Below are 16,177 nucleotides of genomic sequence, written 5' to 3' on the forward strand. Positions count from 1 at the left end.
AAGCTCGCAAATGACGTATTTCTATTATACGATAGAGACTAATTGCGAGATATATTAGTCTGTTTATATACAGAGAGAAATAAACATTCTACAGCCAAGGAAAGCACTTACTTATTTCATTTTATTTCTTTTAAGTAAGTTTTTCTTACAACAAAGAATATTTTTTTTACCAATAGTTTTCAAATATCTTGACACAAGTCTTTGAAAATCAGAATATTGTTTCGAGTAAATGTAATACTTACAATGACTTTATGGTAGATTTGCGGATACATAACTTTATTAAATACTTAATCCACAAATCTTCCATAAAAAATCATTGTAAGCATTAAATTTACTCAAAACAATATTCTGGTTTTCAAAGACTTTTGTGTCAAGATATTTGAAAACTATTAGTAAGAAAATATTCTTTGTTATAAGAAAATTTACTTAAAAGAAATAAAATAAAATAAGTAAATGCTTTCCTTGGCTGTAGAATGATTATTTTTATGTGTGTGTATAACAATTTATAAGAATATTTCGCGGATATATAACAAAAATGATAGAAAATAGTTCAATTGTCTAATGTAACTTTAATCATCTACTGTCTTAATATTAAACTAAATAATTGAAACACGATATAAAGCTTAAATTAGTTAAAGTCAACCGAATATAGTTTATAATTTTATGCAGCGGCTTTTATATTATGAAGTGAAGTAGTCTGCGATTTTACATAATGGTTCTGGGATTAAAGTTATTTGAGACTTCGTGGATACAAATTTAAATCCCTTAAGCCGCAGGGTTGCATAATGCACGTATAAGCATTAATGTGCTTTTATTGCATCTTTCGATCCTTACTCCGCGCGGTAAAACATTTGGCCGGGTAATAAAGAATTTAACCGCATCATTCATACGTATAGTCAAATAATAAACGCGGGACGCGAAATATAATGTTAATGTCTATGTGTTTTTGTTTCGCGGGATTCCGTTCGACGGACAAACTCAAAAATAGCGAAACAAGAGGAACTGCGACACAACAGTATCGCGTGTACGTTCTGTATCGTGCGCAGTAATGCAAGCTACGCAAATATACATGTGAAATGCATAAATACGTCACTCACTTATACGTTTTTCATATCGCGTAACTGAATGCAATACGTATATTCCTCTTATGCTCAAATTTTTCACGCGGAAACACAAGCAGACGGTGAAATAAAAGTTTAACCAGAAAAGTTTTCTATGACCGCCTGTGTAAATATCGCGATACCGAGAGATGCCTGATATATAACGGGCTGTAATTTGTTCGTTTTAAGATTTAAGAGAGATATTTGCTACGAAGCTGCATCAATCATTCTGATTTTGCGTGAAATATGTCATCTAACTGATGCGTATGAATTTGTAGTCGGCTTTTCCATAATGGGCAAAAGTCTAATTACGGAATTCTTTAGCCGCTTTAGTGTATTAAATATTCTGTAAAACAGCAATGAAAAATCATGTCCCAATTTAGTTAAAATTTATTTAGTCACATATAATGTGTGTACGTCCTTAATATTTAAATCATAAAAATTTTGACATAAATGTTTTATATGATTGTGTAATTTAATGTAATACTAAATCATTGTTAATTACGTACATGTCTACGCGTAAAAATATAAAAGTAATAATGCAAATGGATTCGTCAGAATATAGCAGAATTTTATTCTGAAAAATATCGGCGATGGTTGTTTGAACAAACGCATCTCAGGTATTGTCTCCGTGATAAAAATTTCGAGTCGTAAGCTTGCGAAATGCGGGATCGCGGAAGCACAGGCGCGCATAAATTATCCTCTCCATTAAAATATGTCTCCTCTTTTTTGAATAAAGTCAAATTACATCGCGGATCACGAGCTTACAAAATTTCGCGGTCCGCACCGCACGCATCGGGAATATTCGAATGTCGAATGCACCGCAAAACGCTTCACGGGCATTATCGCGCATCGCGCGTCGGACACGATGCAAGCAGTTCGCACAATGTATCGCGAAAAGCCTCGTTACGTGCATTTGAATGTCAAACGTTCTAGCATTGGGAAATGTTATTACGGAAAAACAGTGCTCGTAGGTTTTATTCGATGGGGTGAGCCATCGAACGAGTTGTATGCGCTTATTCTCTCGTGCATTTTGCCCTCGCACGAGGGGAGATACGCAAAAGTCCACTTTACGTTGTTAAAGTTAACTTCTGTGTAGCGGTTAAAATTAATGTGCATAAGCTCTTATCTGCATAAAATTCTTACTTGCAATTCTCCATGGACTCTATGGGCTACGATAAATTGGTAGAGCAAAGAGTTCCTTATACTTGGTCTCCGTTCGTTCTAAGATCTCACATTACGGTTATGAGAAGTACATTTTGTAATATGCAAAATGTTCTCCGTTTCTTGCCTGTGAGACATTTTAACCAATTCAAACTTTTCTTTTAAGAACTTTAACTTTTTTCTATTTATATATGTATATATATATGTTTTTCATATATATTATAATAAATAAACTTCACAATTTATGTATTAAATATATAAATTGCAAAGTTTAATTATTGAAGCAAATTGGAAGGTAATAGAAGAAATGCAAGAATAAATGTAGGTAATACATAAATATGTACAGCTAATACTTTCAAAATGACTCGAAAATATCAATTTAAATGGAGATTTGATTAATTTTACTGTTAACAAAAGTTATGTATTTGTAATTTTATAAACTGCTTTTTTATTTAAATGTAAAATAAATTAATTACACATCGCTCATTTAAATTGAAATCTTTTTGCTCATTTATACAACGTTGATGTTATCATTTAAAAAATAGGATTAGGACTAACAGTAAAGAACTAAAGAAAAATACTTGACGCAGCAAATTAACTACACAACGTGAATTCGTTGAAAATAAAAGCTGCCTCAGGCTAAATCGCGAAATGGATATATAATATTACGCTGCGTTAAAAGCGCAGTAAATGTGGAGTTCGTGCACACATTTCCGAATTTACACAATATTCGCCATCGCCGTCCACGAATCAAACATAGTCGCGAAATGCGCATTAATACCGCGTGTGAACAGGCGCGTTATCGCGCCGTTACTGCTACAGCCGCGATATCAATCGTGATGCAATCTGCAACGGGCGACTGCAGTGGGACAGCGCGAAATGTTCCTTTCCAGCGGATAACGTTGTCAGCAAGGGCGAGAGAAACGCGCGCCAGAAAACTCGCAGGTTGTGATTGCTTCCCGTGCTTTCCCATTGAGAGTTCGCGAAATTATTTTCGCTATCCATTCGTACGTTCGCGTTCGTTCATTCGTCCGATTGGTGGGTCGATCGATCGACGACCGTTCCATCGATCGCGAATGATCGTGACACGCTATTTTCCCGCTCGCGGCGGAATGTGAAGACATTGAGGACGATTTATGATACCGGTTCCTGACTTCTTCCTCTTTTCTACGGCACTCGCGCCTCCTTCCTCCCCGTTAAGATAATCGCCGGATGAATGGAAAGTGGGTTAAGTCTGTTTCTGGGAAAATTAAGCCGTCCGAGAAACTTTTGACGGTAGGTCGACATGAGCGACAATAGGAGTGACCGAAAAGTGCGAAATCTTTGTGGAAAGTTCGTCTCTCGTTCTCTTATATTTGCGATATATTTGTTAGCTTGAGATTAAAAATAAAAATTCTTCTACTTCTTCCGCACAGTTTTCAAACAAATTAAAACGATATAATTTTGAATACGGGTATAAGTTCTATTTAAATCTTTAAAGTGTCTTACATTTTGTATGCTCTCCTCTTGAACGATTAAATATAAATTCCTCCAAAAATACCATATTGAAATCGTGACGTCAAACATTCTCAAGTTATTAATAAGTAAGAATCATGAATTTCTAGCTCGTCGAACATTAAAAACGCGAACAGATAGTGGTCTTAATTTTTAGCTAATTAAACTTCGGCAAATCTCAAGAGTTTTATTTTGACGAATGGTAACAGCGATTTGATGAAAATCACATTTAAAAATATCGATTTTATTGATCCCAAAAGTCAATAATTTGAGCGCGATCTTGATAATTTTGGGACGTGTGTTGTCGTTTTCATCTTTATATCGTAAATTCCCGTCGTTATTCACATCCTGACACGTTTTGACTTATCGTTTGTTTATCCTGCTTGTTGATATTGCCTCGATTTCTCGTGGATTCCGGCGCGTTTGTCACGCGAGTACGTTTACGTTTTACCTTTGTCTCCCTCTTTCACCCCTCTCATCTCTTTCCTGCGGATTATATATCTTGTCGAGCGGAGCTCGCCTGTTTCAAAGGTGCGCTATTGAGCGGCATTTACGTAAGATACTCTCCGCGGCGTTCTAATAGCGAAACTTGGAGTTGGCCGATTAAGGAGAGGAAGAGTCAAGAGTGTGGGGGTGAGGAGTGGGCGAAAGGGGCGGAATCACAACAATATTCGAGATGGATCCAGGGGCAATTTCTGACGGCGCGGGCGCACTGAATAGACCCGAGTAGGACTTCAATGGCAAATATTATGTTAAATCTCTCATGAATAGGACAATGCTGGCGGCGCCCTATTATCAGGGTCTTAAACGCAAGTATAAGGTATCATATTAGAACCATATTGTGTTATATCGTGCGCGGCTAGGCTCGCCGTAAAAGGGAACCGGAAACCCCCGTGGGAAATATGTACGCAACTCTTGGAGAAGTTCTCTCGCGCTGGATGAAAAATTTATCTGAACCGCTGTGCGCGGGCTCAAAAGCCGGCAAGCCGGGAGATGAGAGTCGGAGACTGCGCGAGAGTCTAACATCAACGTGCGGCCGAATCCGCGATAATTCAGACACCTGTTAACTTTATCCCTCGTGCGTATAAATAAGCGCGAAAAATATTGTTCTGAATAAACTCGGCGCTCGCTCTGTAGAAATTTGCTATCAGGTAACTGACTGAAAAAAAGTCGTTTCTCTTTCCTTATTACTATCAATTTGAGAAAAAGAGAGGTATAATAGTTCATATCTCTTCAAGATAGACCGGTTTTAAAATACGTTCAAATGCTCTATCTAAAATCAGACGTAGCCGATATTTTATTCAATTAAAAAGAGCTCTGTTGGCGTAATTTACTAAGGCAATATTTAGAATTAAATGAGATAATTTGACGTGCTACTGAATTTTAATTATATGTACATTTGAAATCAACAGCTATGATATTGAATTCGCTAACATGATATTAATTTTTTCCGTATGTTAAATTACATTTATTCAAATGAATAATATTGTCAGTTGTGTGTGTGCGACGGGCGGAATAGAACGGTAATGTCGAGCGAAATTGGAATACGCGTTTTGTTCCGGAACGTTTCATTCTGCAGGACACGCTGGGATCTCTATCGACGTAATTATTCGGCGTGGATTCCACTTGACGTTTCGCCGCGGAAGGACACGTATTCTCGATCAAAGTGCAAATTTGTACAAGCCGGGAACCGAATTCCCCGGGCACATAGTCCCGCCGTAGCACCTGATGCTACAGGTGAAATAATAATAAGGCCGATGTGCAATTCGCGTACATATCACGTCGGACGATCCTATTTCGGGTACACATAACTTGCCCTATCTACAATTTCGTGAGTAGAAGCAGACGGAATAAGACAGATGTTGGTGCATGTTTCAAATACGATAGGTAATAGTTAGAAAGAAGAAGATAAATAAGTAATAGTAATTGATAAACCTGCGGTAGATAGATTCTTTACAATATCAAATCGAAAATGTCGAAAACAAATACATATATTAAAAGTTTTTATCGCAAAATCATATTATATAAAACTTTTATTTTTATAAAACAATTTAATTTACATTAAAAGCGGAAAGCTTTTAATGTAAATTAAATTATTTTATAATAATTTTATTAAATTGTTTTAATATAAAACAATCTGCATTTCGATATTCACTGTCAGCATTGTCAACAACTTTCAGTACTGAAAATCTATAGTATACGTGACGTAAAATATAGATTTGTAGTACTGACAGTGAATATCGGAATGCAGCCTTAATAGGCTTGTAATAATACGAGTGTAATAAGAGATATGTGTACTCTACATTCTTTAAATTCTTTCCAAAAAACTTTTGCTTCCAACGAGCATTTACATATTTGCTGGAAAGTCGTACATGTAGACACTTGTAGAATATCTTGGATGAAAAATGGAGTTTCTCGAAGGAACTTTCAATATTTCAGGTTCTTTCATGTTGTCCGTTCCAGAAAAAGGAAGCGTTAAAAGACTAACAAGCGCTGTCTTACGCAGTCGCTCTAATAAAAGGAACTGAACTCTTTCATTTCGAGGGAGTTCGCATCTTCAAATCCATGTCGTACAGATGAGAATTTCTCTTGAGTACCGTCATTGAGCCAACTCACAGACTCGCAAATCCTCTATTAGTCGCGAATCGTTTTCCTTTAAGCTACCCTCGGTACGTGCCCGGCGGTATCTGTTTCTCTCGTATAAGCTTCATTCTCCTTATACTGAATTAAAGACAAACTCAGCTGCTCAATTTCACAACCATTAATATCACATAGGAACGGGAAGAATAGAGAGAAAGACGAGCAGAAACGATTGTGTGTGTGTGTATGTGTAGTAAAAAATAATTTAAACAAATAATGCACAAAGGGATTGCCCTCTGATATAGCAACCGACAGGTGATTTGCAAATCGAAAGAACTAACGGTTACGTCTGTTCGCGTGTTTCTTAATGAGCAAACATCAATAGCTTCTGAGCGGGTAACGAAGTAATGCAACAAAGAAAAATTGGAGTACATTTAATTAATGGCTCGCGTACGCAATGTGAATAACATTCCTATTCCGCAAAGCGACCTGAATAAATTTTGCGAAATAGCACGTGCGCGACTTGTGACATGTCATGCGTACTAATAAAGGCTCGTTATTATCCCTTGAATAATTGAGAGCAACAAGATGAGGCACGTGCAGTTCTCAAATGTAAAGGCGTCATAATCAGGAGCAGATGAAACACCTGCTTTGTGTCTTAAAATATGCCTTTTTCGTCTTTTGAATAAAAAAACTTTATTTTATATATATTATTTCGTGTTTGATTAATGTTAATGAAAATAATTTTATTTTTAATGCAAATTTTAATATTAAAAAATTTTTTTTTTATTTTAAAGAAAGATAAATTAAAACATAAAGTAGGTATGTTTTTTAAATATTAGTTCAGTGATATACATATTTCGGATTTGTTAAATAAAACTGTATCTGATAGTGTTACTCCGAATAAAATACTTCGAATAGAATATTCTTCGTTTTGGAAAGAAATATCTGTAATGATGTTTCTATAATTTTGTAAAATGTATAGAATAATTTAATATTTATAAAGAATACAAATTTAAATTACATTAACTATAATTATTTAATTGAAACATCAATGTTTTGTCTAAGTATGAAAAATTTCTTAAGTATGTTTAATAATTTGTTTATACGAGACAATTCTGTAGAAGGAATAATGAAAAACGAGCAATAAAAGCGGCAAATCGAAGTAGATGTAATCCAGCAGTAATAACTTAGCAGTAATTTAGCAGTAACGTAAAATGATATCAAATTGATTTAGTACTCGCTTTAGAATATGATCCTCTAAGTGCAACGTAAACCATATAAACTACGCCAGAGTGGTAAAATGCAGGCACAGCATCGTAAAGTCTCGGCATATCATGTATCGTATCTCCGAGCATTACCAAAAGCGAGAATATCGATCGATATTCGATTTTACAAACGATCTATAAATATTTTATTATTTTTCTTCCAAGTTATAACAAGTGCCAATAGTGTGTTCGCTCAATGATTTTCTAGGTGGCATACATTACTTATCGTCTAAAATTAACACTTTTGCGGTGTTGATAGAGATTTTTGTATTCTTGTTTTTGATGGAAGTATAAAATGTCTATCTCCGCGTCGAAATTAAGTTGTTTTAATCTTCACACACATACACACACACATAACAGTAGATTTAGTTTCTCTAGTCATTAATCCTTCGATTAATTGCATCAAATTTCAAGACATAGATATATAGTCATGTGAGACGTAAGATATATTCCACATAAGATATACATATAATTACGTATAAATAATTATACGTTTTATTTCTTTTCTTGTAATTTAATATAGAGAGTCAATTCTTAATGTGTGTAAAAAATGAATTTTTGTAAAAGCGAACATGTATCAGATTGGAAAGTTGTATAGAGATATAAAATAATATGAGATATACATCTTTAATTCCGTGCGATCCTCAAAATTAAGATTAACAACGTTATTGCTCATAAAGACACTTGGAGTAATAAATTATTATAAGAGAATGGAAAGTATTGTCTTATTTTATTCATAAACTTTTAAAAATTGAGTGAGGTCTTCCTATAATTTTGGGAAACAACGCGCAACAGGGATGAATCGCTATTCCTAAGTCGAGAGGACGGAGGTACTCGTCACGCTCTAGAGTTACTAACTATAGAGGAAATCACGCGTAAAAATTCGAATTGCGGAGGCTTTTTTTTATTTTTACTTTTTGATAAAATTAAATTTAGCTATCAGTACACAGGTCTGTACACGCGACGTTATGCAAATTGCGCCGGTGAAAAAACGAAGAAGAGGAGATGGGAGGGGGGGGATGAGAGGGATTGCGGCGACGAAAATGGAAATGCAATTTGCAATTGGACCATGTAATTTTTCCAATTTAAATCTAATTCGGGGCGCGAGACACGATATATAGGGATGCACCAAGCGAGCCGAATCAGTCTCGCGCGCTCCTGCAGAGAATGTGTTACGATCTACGGCGGGGAAACGCACTGAACTTTTACAAAGCTCTTTTTGTTGCTCGCGGATCGACGCGCTCGCGAGTACGTTGCACGTGCTATTTACGTTGCAGCTCGACGTAACGCCATAGATGCACTAGCATGTTTCAAGCAACGGCTGCCCCTCCTTCCTTTTTTTCTTTCTTTTTATATGCACGTCATGTCGTTTATATCGTTAAACGCTAATCGACTAGTAAACAGCGTATTTTTGCGATAAAGTGGAAGTAACTGTGTTATTTCCGTCACTTTTGCTAATATTATTGCAAAACCCACGTATTTCTTCTCGTGAAATTTTGTACAGAAATGGTGTCAGTCAAAAAAGCGTAATTATGTCTCAAGTTTTTACTTCTATATATTCGAGGAGTGAAATACTGGCGCGGATATTTAATCTAACAATAAAACATTATCACAGTCCTTTTGTCATACGTCTATGTCTATAACATGAATGAAGTAAAATAGTATTTTCGAGTAGTTTTGGAAAAAGTTGAAGGCATAAGATAGCAAAATTATTAATAGAGCGTTCCATTGTAATAATCTCGCAAATTCGCGAGGCCAACATCACGGTCGTTAAGGCTTTCAGTCGCATATAAATTACTGCCACCCTGAGGCGCTGCTCTATCTCTCTAATGTACTGTATAATCCTCTCAGAATAATTGGCTTTATTATTATCTCAAAATACATAACGCAAAATACATAAAGTACAGTGCAATATTATACTCTGCGCCGTCTGCTAAAAATATGAAGTTCAAAATTAATTCTATATTTTTCATTTTATTTTCTAAGAAACATAATACTTTATTTCTCTTCTTCGTAATAATAAAGTGGAACATATTTTTTAAAAATATAACCCATGATCAGTTATTATATACGCTATTTACGTTATTTAAATTTGCCTTTCTTTTTCTTTTTTTCTGATTTTTTTATCTTGCAATTTTATCTTATATTTGATTCTTAATATTGCTACTTTACATGAGTAAAATTTGTGTGAGGTTAACAACTTTCGCGTAATCTTTGAGTCTTATGAAAACATCTTGGATCTTGCCAAGTCAATTTGCAAATAGCGTCTGAGATAGAGACTCATAAGTAACAGCAATTAACTGCACGTCTGAGATAGACTTCATTGCGGTAAATACGGAGACCTGTGATGTGTGTAATAATTTAAATTAATTAAACAGAGAGAGGAGAGAGAAATAAGTTTTATAAACATTATTGTAATTACTATCAGATGCGAATATTTTAATATTGATTATGCTGTAACAATTATGAAATATCATAATGTATTATATATCGATATTATACGTGATACGTGATAAATTATTGTTATATATGCTGCTACACATATTATTGACAAATTTATTTAATAATTATAAGCAGTGGGCTTACTTCCTAGATGAAAATCGTTAACAAGGAAAGATTAATTTAGAGTTGCCTTCATTTTAATATCATGTTGTGAAACTGTCACGTTTCTTTAAAGTTATAGACTTTTTAACGAACTCCATAAATTCTTTATTAGTGTAACTTTAACAGAGAAAGTTGTTGCTAATCAAACTTCTTGATATTCGATCAATAACCAACATCTTGGTGATGAAGCCGTAAATTTAATTTTCATCTATTTGCAACGGTTCTCAATTCACTAAAATATTTTAATTTCTTATTTTAAATATTTCCATATTTATTTCATTGAGCACGCATCCAAAGTGAAATAGAATATTCTATACTATTAAAATAGAAATTCTGACTTACAGGATTAGCCAATATTTTTATTCGTAAACTTGTACACGCTTCAGACGTGTAAGATCTCGAAAAAGTGCAGTGTCTTCCGGTGAACGTTGTAAACGTGCGGTAACACTTGCAAACATCCTCGTCGTACACGCTGATGTAACAGCCGTTCGCCATTTCGGACCCTACCGCGGCGTTGCTGGCAATCGATAATGGCGTTACGACAAATATAGACTCTGCACTCGTGCAGCTTGCGCACAATATTTTCTCTAAAATCGGTACGAACAAACAAGACGCGCAAGATTTTTTGAATGGTATGGATTATGGATTTGGAGGATGTGGTTCGGTTAGCTGATATTCGCAGAAACGAAATCGACTGGGAGGTATATCCCACCTAAATTGGTTTTCGACAAATCGTAAAAAAGAAAGAGAAGAGAGAGAGAGAGAGAGTGTGTGTATCAAGCGAGCATTATCACGCGCAGGATACGAGAGGTAGCAAGAAATAAGAAATAAGGATATAGCCACGCGCGTGTTGGAATTGTCGGGAAAATGAAAACATTCGACAGACGATCCAAGAAAGAGGGTGAGTTTGGTATGTTTAGCGAGAGATCCGCGATATGGAAAATAAAGCACGTCGACGGGGATGGAAGAGCAAGTCGAAAGATATCGAGGAGTCCGACGGCCGTCGTGAGAGTTTCCGTCGGCGCGCGAGCAAATCCGAGAGATCGTGGAATTCGGTTGTATCCGCACCTTCTATGGCCTTGAAACGCGGAGATTTACGAGAAAAGTGGTTTCAACTCTGACCTGGATGTTATTCTTTCGTTTAAGCGTGCATGATTAATATGCGGGAATTATGTCGAGGTTTTGGGAATGTGCCGGTCTCCGGGGAAAAGGTGAATTTATTAGGAGACGTCAACTTTGTGTCGCGCAACGTGGTATTTATTTTTAGCCAGTGAAACCGCGAGATTACTTTACCGAGCTATTTTGCGTGCTTGCATAAACACCATTCCGAGGAAACCGCAAAAGACTGTTTCTTTCCTCTTCGTTCGAATTAAACATTGAGTATGTGTTACTTCATTTTCATTTTCTTAATACATCATAAAGTCTGATTTTTTCACGTGTTATAAATTTTACAAAAAATTCTTTTTTATACATATATCACGTAAATTACTCAATTATAATATTAGTAAAAATTTATATTTTAATATGTATTAAAATACAAATTTATTAAATATATTTCTAGTTCAGAGAAAAGCCATAAACGAATTATTTAAAAGTCGAGGTATCGAAAGCACATTAGTGTAACTTTGAAAATAAATATTGCAGAGCACGTCTCACCGCGGCACTTTGATTTGTTGCTACCTGTGATACCGGAAGTATTATAAGTACACAGCTACGAATAACTCTCGTATACTTGTTTGGATTACGTGAAGCCACCACCAATGTATATATGTACTTGCTGCTGTATGTCGCGTCGATAGACAGTAGTTTGCGAAGAAACTGTGTATACAGGAAGTGGAAAGATTCCAAAAGGCCGAGATGCAATCTCGACGATGTACTCGGACGACATTCGGTCGATCACACATGTGATTCCTGTGTGGAATTTTGTTTCTCGAACATACTGTCATCTAATTTACTTCGTTGACTTGAAATGTCAGTACGTGTGGACACTATGATCTTCGTTTTCTTATTTATCGCGGAAAATATCCAAACCATTATTGCATAAAATAAATATCATATACAAGTGAATTGTATATCTATTTCATATAGATTTACAATTTTTGTTGTAATAATTGAGACGAAAAATGAAATATAAAGTTATTAAATGCTTTCTTTCTATTTTCAAACAGTCGAAATAAAAGAAAGCTTTATTCATCATTGTATATGGTTTTGCATGAATCGCTGATTATCGGAAAACACATGAATATCACGTTAGCACGTTCTTTTATTAAAATGAATATAAATTTTAATATTAATAAGTAAGAAACGAATATTATATTTTACTTGATATTAAAATTGGATTTTTGTTGAATTTTATAACCAGATATTACATTTTTTTCTGCAATTGATCCGAATCAATAACATTCTTATATAAGAGATGAATAAAACAGTACCAATCCGTCTGTCATCAAATTCAGGCTTGAAATTACCCATTGATTCGTGCGCATCTTTTATTTTAATTAATCAACGATTTGCATATCGTTTTTATCTGAATATTTAAATTAGCGGAGATTTCTAGTGGAAATACCAAATGTTCGTATTGAACATGCAAATTCAATTTGATATCTCTCATGAGAAACGCAGATCTGATTTTGATATAATTAAAGATGGAATATCAGATACAATAGAAATTTTGGCACGAAAGTAAGACGCGAGAGCGAGATTAAATATTAAGATTTGAGGATAAAGCTATACATATATGAGAATCGATTGAAATTGTTTTGCTATTTTTCTCTACTTTCTCCGCCAATTCACAGGCATTCCCGATTCACAAGCACCTTCTCGTGTCCTCGGAAAGATGATGACTCCGCTGTAAGTAACTAGCGCGTCCACCCGGTCGATTTAAGCGGTTTTTTTCTTCTTTCTCTCGAGGAAACGTCGTTACCCGCAGCCGACAGAAATTGCCATTTGCACGAGGCGCGCGGCTCCTTAATTAAAATCCCAGTTCACCATGTTGCTTCCGTGCTTCCCTCGAGCTTTTCGTTTCGTCGCATAAGCACGAACACGCTGTTCTACCAAGATAAAAGTGCACGATGTCAATATACTAGACATTTGTATGTAACTCACATTTAATTTGCGATAAATAGCATATCATCAAGTCTCCGGTTATCAAAATATCCTGTGAGAATATTAACTTAATTATTGCCCGCCTTCTGTCGGAATTGTGTTAAACCTGAACTACTGATAGGTAAATTAAATGTGATGCGAATACTTTATGGATTATAAGAAAAAAAATTGAAAAAAGCATTTTTTTATATCTCATTTATTACTTCAAAACAATTACAGTAAAAAGTGATTTTACATACATGAGTTATATAGATTTTTATAATAGATAAATTGATAAATTACTTATACAATTTATACAATATATATTGTATTAATAAATTAATACAATTTATACGATATTTATATCTCACGCAATATAATAGTCGGAATATTTTCCGATAGATAAGAGATGAAAATTATAATAGCTGCATGCGTTGACACTTGAAATCGCCGAGATGAATTGAACGACAGTATGTTCGAGAAATAACGAAAAACGAAATTCTCACATGATTTACGAAATGTCGTTCAAGTAGTCGAGATTGCACTTCGACATCTTTTGGAATCTTTCCATAGCCTTCCCGTGTACAATTTTCTCGTGAAGTAATCTTTGTAAAATGTGAAATATATGCGGTAAGAGTGCATTAATTTTATTTTTAACAAACAATTATAAAGCACGTGGATTATATCAGTATTTAATCATTAATCCAGCTTCATTACTGTGTAGTTACAGCTCAATCTTTGTATGACGATTTTATTGAAGATGCTAATAAACCACCCCGGTGTAGAAAAATTTTTGGGGATTTTGGGATTTCTATAGAACACTCCGATCACCTAAAAGTTTTCCAATTCGATAACAACCGGCACGTCCAACAACTTGTCATACGACAGATCGTAACACCCTATAATAGTAGACCGAGTGCTATTACATGATACAAAGTTCGAGGTATTTCCGCGCGATTAATCGAATGCGCGTTCATCATGCACGCACTAATCTCCCTTTAAAATCCCCGTAATGGCTGTGGCGCGCGTTACCTCGCAGCGGATATTGTTTCTAAAGAGTCGCGACACGTTCTCGTCTCCCTCGTCCCTACGTACGGTGGTACACGTGCAAGTTCGTACATGCCGGTAAATAAGTATGTATCTATCCTGCGCGCGCGAAGCAAGAGGACCGCGCGCAAATAACGTCGAAGAGGAGCCGACGATATTGTCGCTGCCGTGTGCATGTTGTAAATAACTAAGGACAAGGACACGATTTGCGGAGGCGACCGCCCTACATGTTTCAGCGTTTAGTGAGTTGCATGCTTGATTCAGGGAACACGGAGTACCAGACACAATCGACATAAGAAGCACCTGCTTTGCGGTGCGCGCGGTCATATTGCGTGCTGTTTCTTCGCGTATTTGTGTGTCGCGACGCATGCAAACTTTCACGGGCGCAATCTGCACATTTTTGCATGAATTCGTATATTTGCGCGATTGTAGGTCGAACTTGTTGCAGTCAGCCTTTATGTCTGTTTCGTCTGTGCGCTCCCGTATTTTGTTGCGGCGCGAAGTGGAAGGAAAGACAGTGTGGACAGTATATGTCACGAAGAATAAACGAGTCCAGTACGAATGGATGAAAGAAAATTGATCGTTGCAAACAAATAGACCGACGTTAACTTCTTCCAAATTAGAGAAAAAGAGAGTAATCTAAATAACTTTGTTAACAATAGAAGATGATAGAAAGTTGTTTGCAGTAGTTTCATGAAATAATCTATTTCCATCAATTAAACATTAAACTGTTGATTCTATCCATGCCTCGGGTAGAATCGACAGTTTAATTATTTCCTATACATTTTCGTCGCTTTCAAAGTTGTTTGGTATTGCGTTTGTGAAGTCAACAATAATATTAACTCTGCAAAGTAGCAGTAAATTGTCAGTCGTAACAAGAATGTTTGTTCCGTTTGCTCGCAAACTGTGTAAACTCCAATTGCACGTAAAAAAAAACGCACGAGTTACTATCGTGAAAATATAATATCTCGTTAAGTCGGCTGAGAAAATCTGTTTACGGAATTAATTTTATAATGTAATATACGCGAAAATATGGAAGTACGGGTTATTAATGGCGAATTTAATTAAGCATACGTGAATTTTATTCACGCGAGAGGGAGATTATTATTGATACATGAAACGCGGAGTAAACGGATGATGGAACTTGGAATATAAACAGAAAAAAATTTTACACAATTTTCGACACGCTCAGCCAACCCTTCTTTCGAAGGATGATGCCATAAAAATCTTTAATCGGACGTATATTACACGATCGGCGGCGACGGGGGGGCTTTAGATGCAGCGGTCATTTTTCACGTCGAACGGCGCTAGCAACCAAGATTATTGTGATATACCGGGTTTATTTCGCGAGCGTGCATCAAGCATGTGGAAAATTTAATGCCGTCTGCCCGGAGAACAAAAGGCGATGCTACGGCGTCGTTTTAATGAACTTGGTCTTTAAAGCGCCTGTCAAATCCATAATTCTGGCCCCTATTATATTTACGTTATTGCTATTGTATCGCTTATCCGTGGTTAGTCACGTTAAATGATATGAAAAGCCGAAAAAAATTCTGGAGTTTAAATTATGATAGATTGTGAAAATAGAAATAAGCAAATTATTCTGATTAAGGAGGGAATAAATGAGAACAATGAACTTTGATGATTAAATCTTCCGTCTTGAATAATTTGACTAAATATAATATAATATATTACATGTATTACATATATGTGTATGTGTGTGTCTATGTACATACTCGTATTTTTATCTAAAATAAAAACAAATATAAAGAAGAAACGAAATACGATTAGCTTTGTAATTCATTTTCCTCGATAAAATGAAATTAATAATTAACGATT

At 35.5% G+C, this 16,177-nt stretch overlaps 1 protein-coding gene and 1 long non-coding RNA gene across 7 annotated transcripts in view; one reads left to right on the plus strand and one right to left on the minus strand.

The window, feature by feature from the left end:
• Window positions 1-16,177, minus strand: part of Dop2r (dopamine D2-like receptor) — a 212,164-nt gene that overhangs the window by 60,372 nt on the left and 135,615 nt on the right. The gene's annotated exons all lie outside the window — the stretch shown is intronic.
• LOC139813878 (uncharacterized) overlaps window positions 1-16,177 on the plus strand; it is a 186,272-nt gene that overhangs the window by 1,964 nt on the left and 168,131 nt on the right. The gene's annotated exons all lie outside the window — the stretch shown is intronic.

The sequence above is a fragment of the Temnothorax longispinosus genome, chromosome 5, assembly GCF_030848805.1.
Source record: "Temnothorax longispinosus isolate EJ_2023e chromosome 5, Tlon_JGU_v1, whole genome shotgun sequence".
Lineage (NCBI taxonomy): Eukaryota > Metazoa > Arthropoda > Insecta > Hymenoptera > Formicidae > Temnothorax > Temnothorax longispinosus.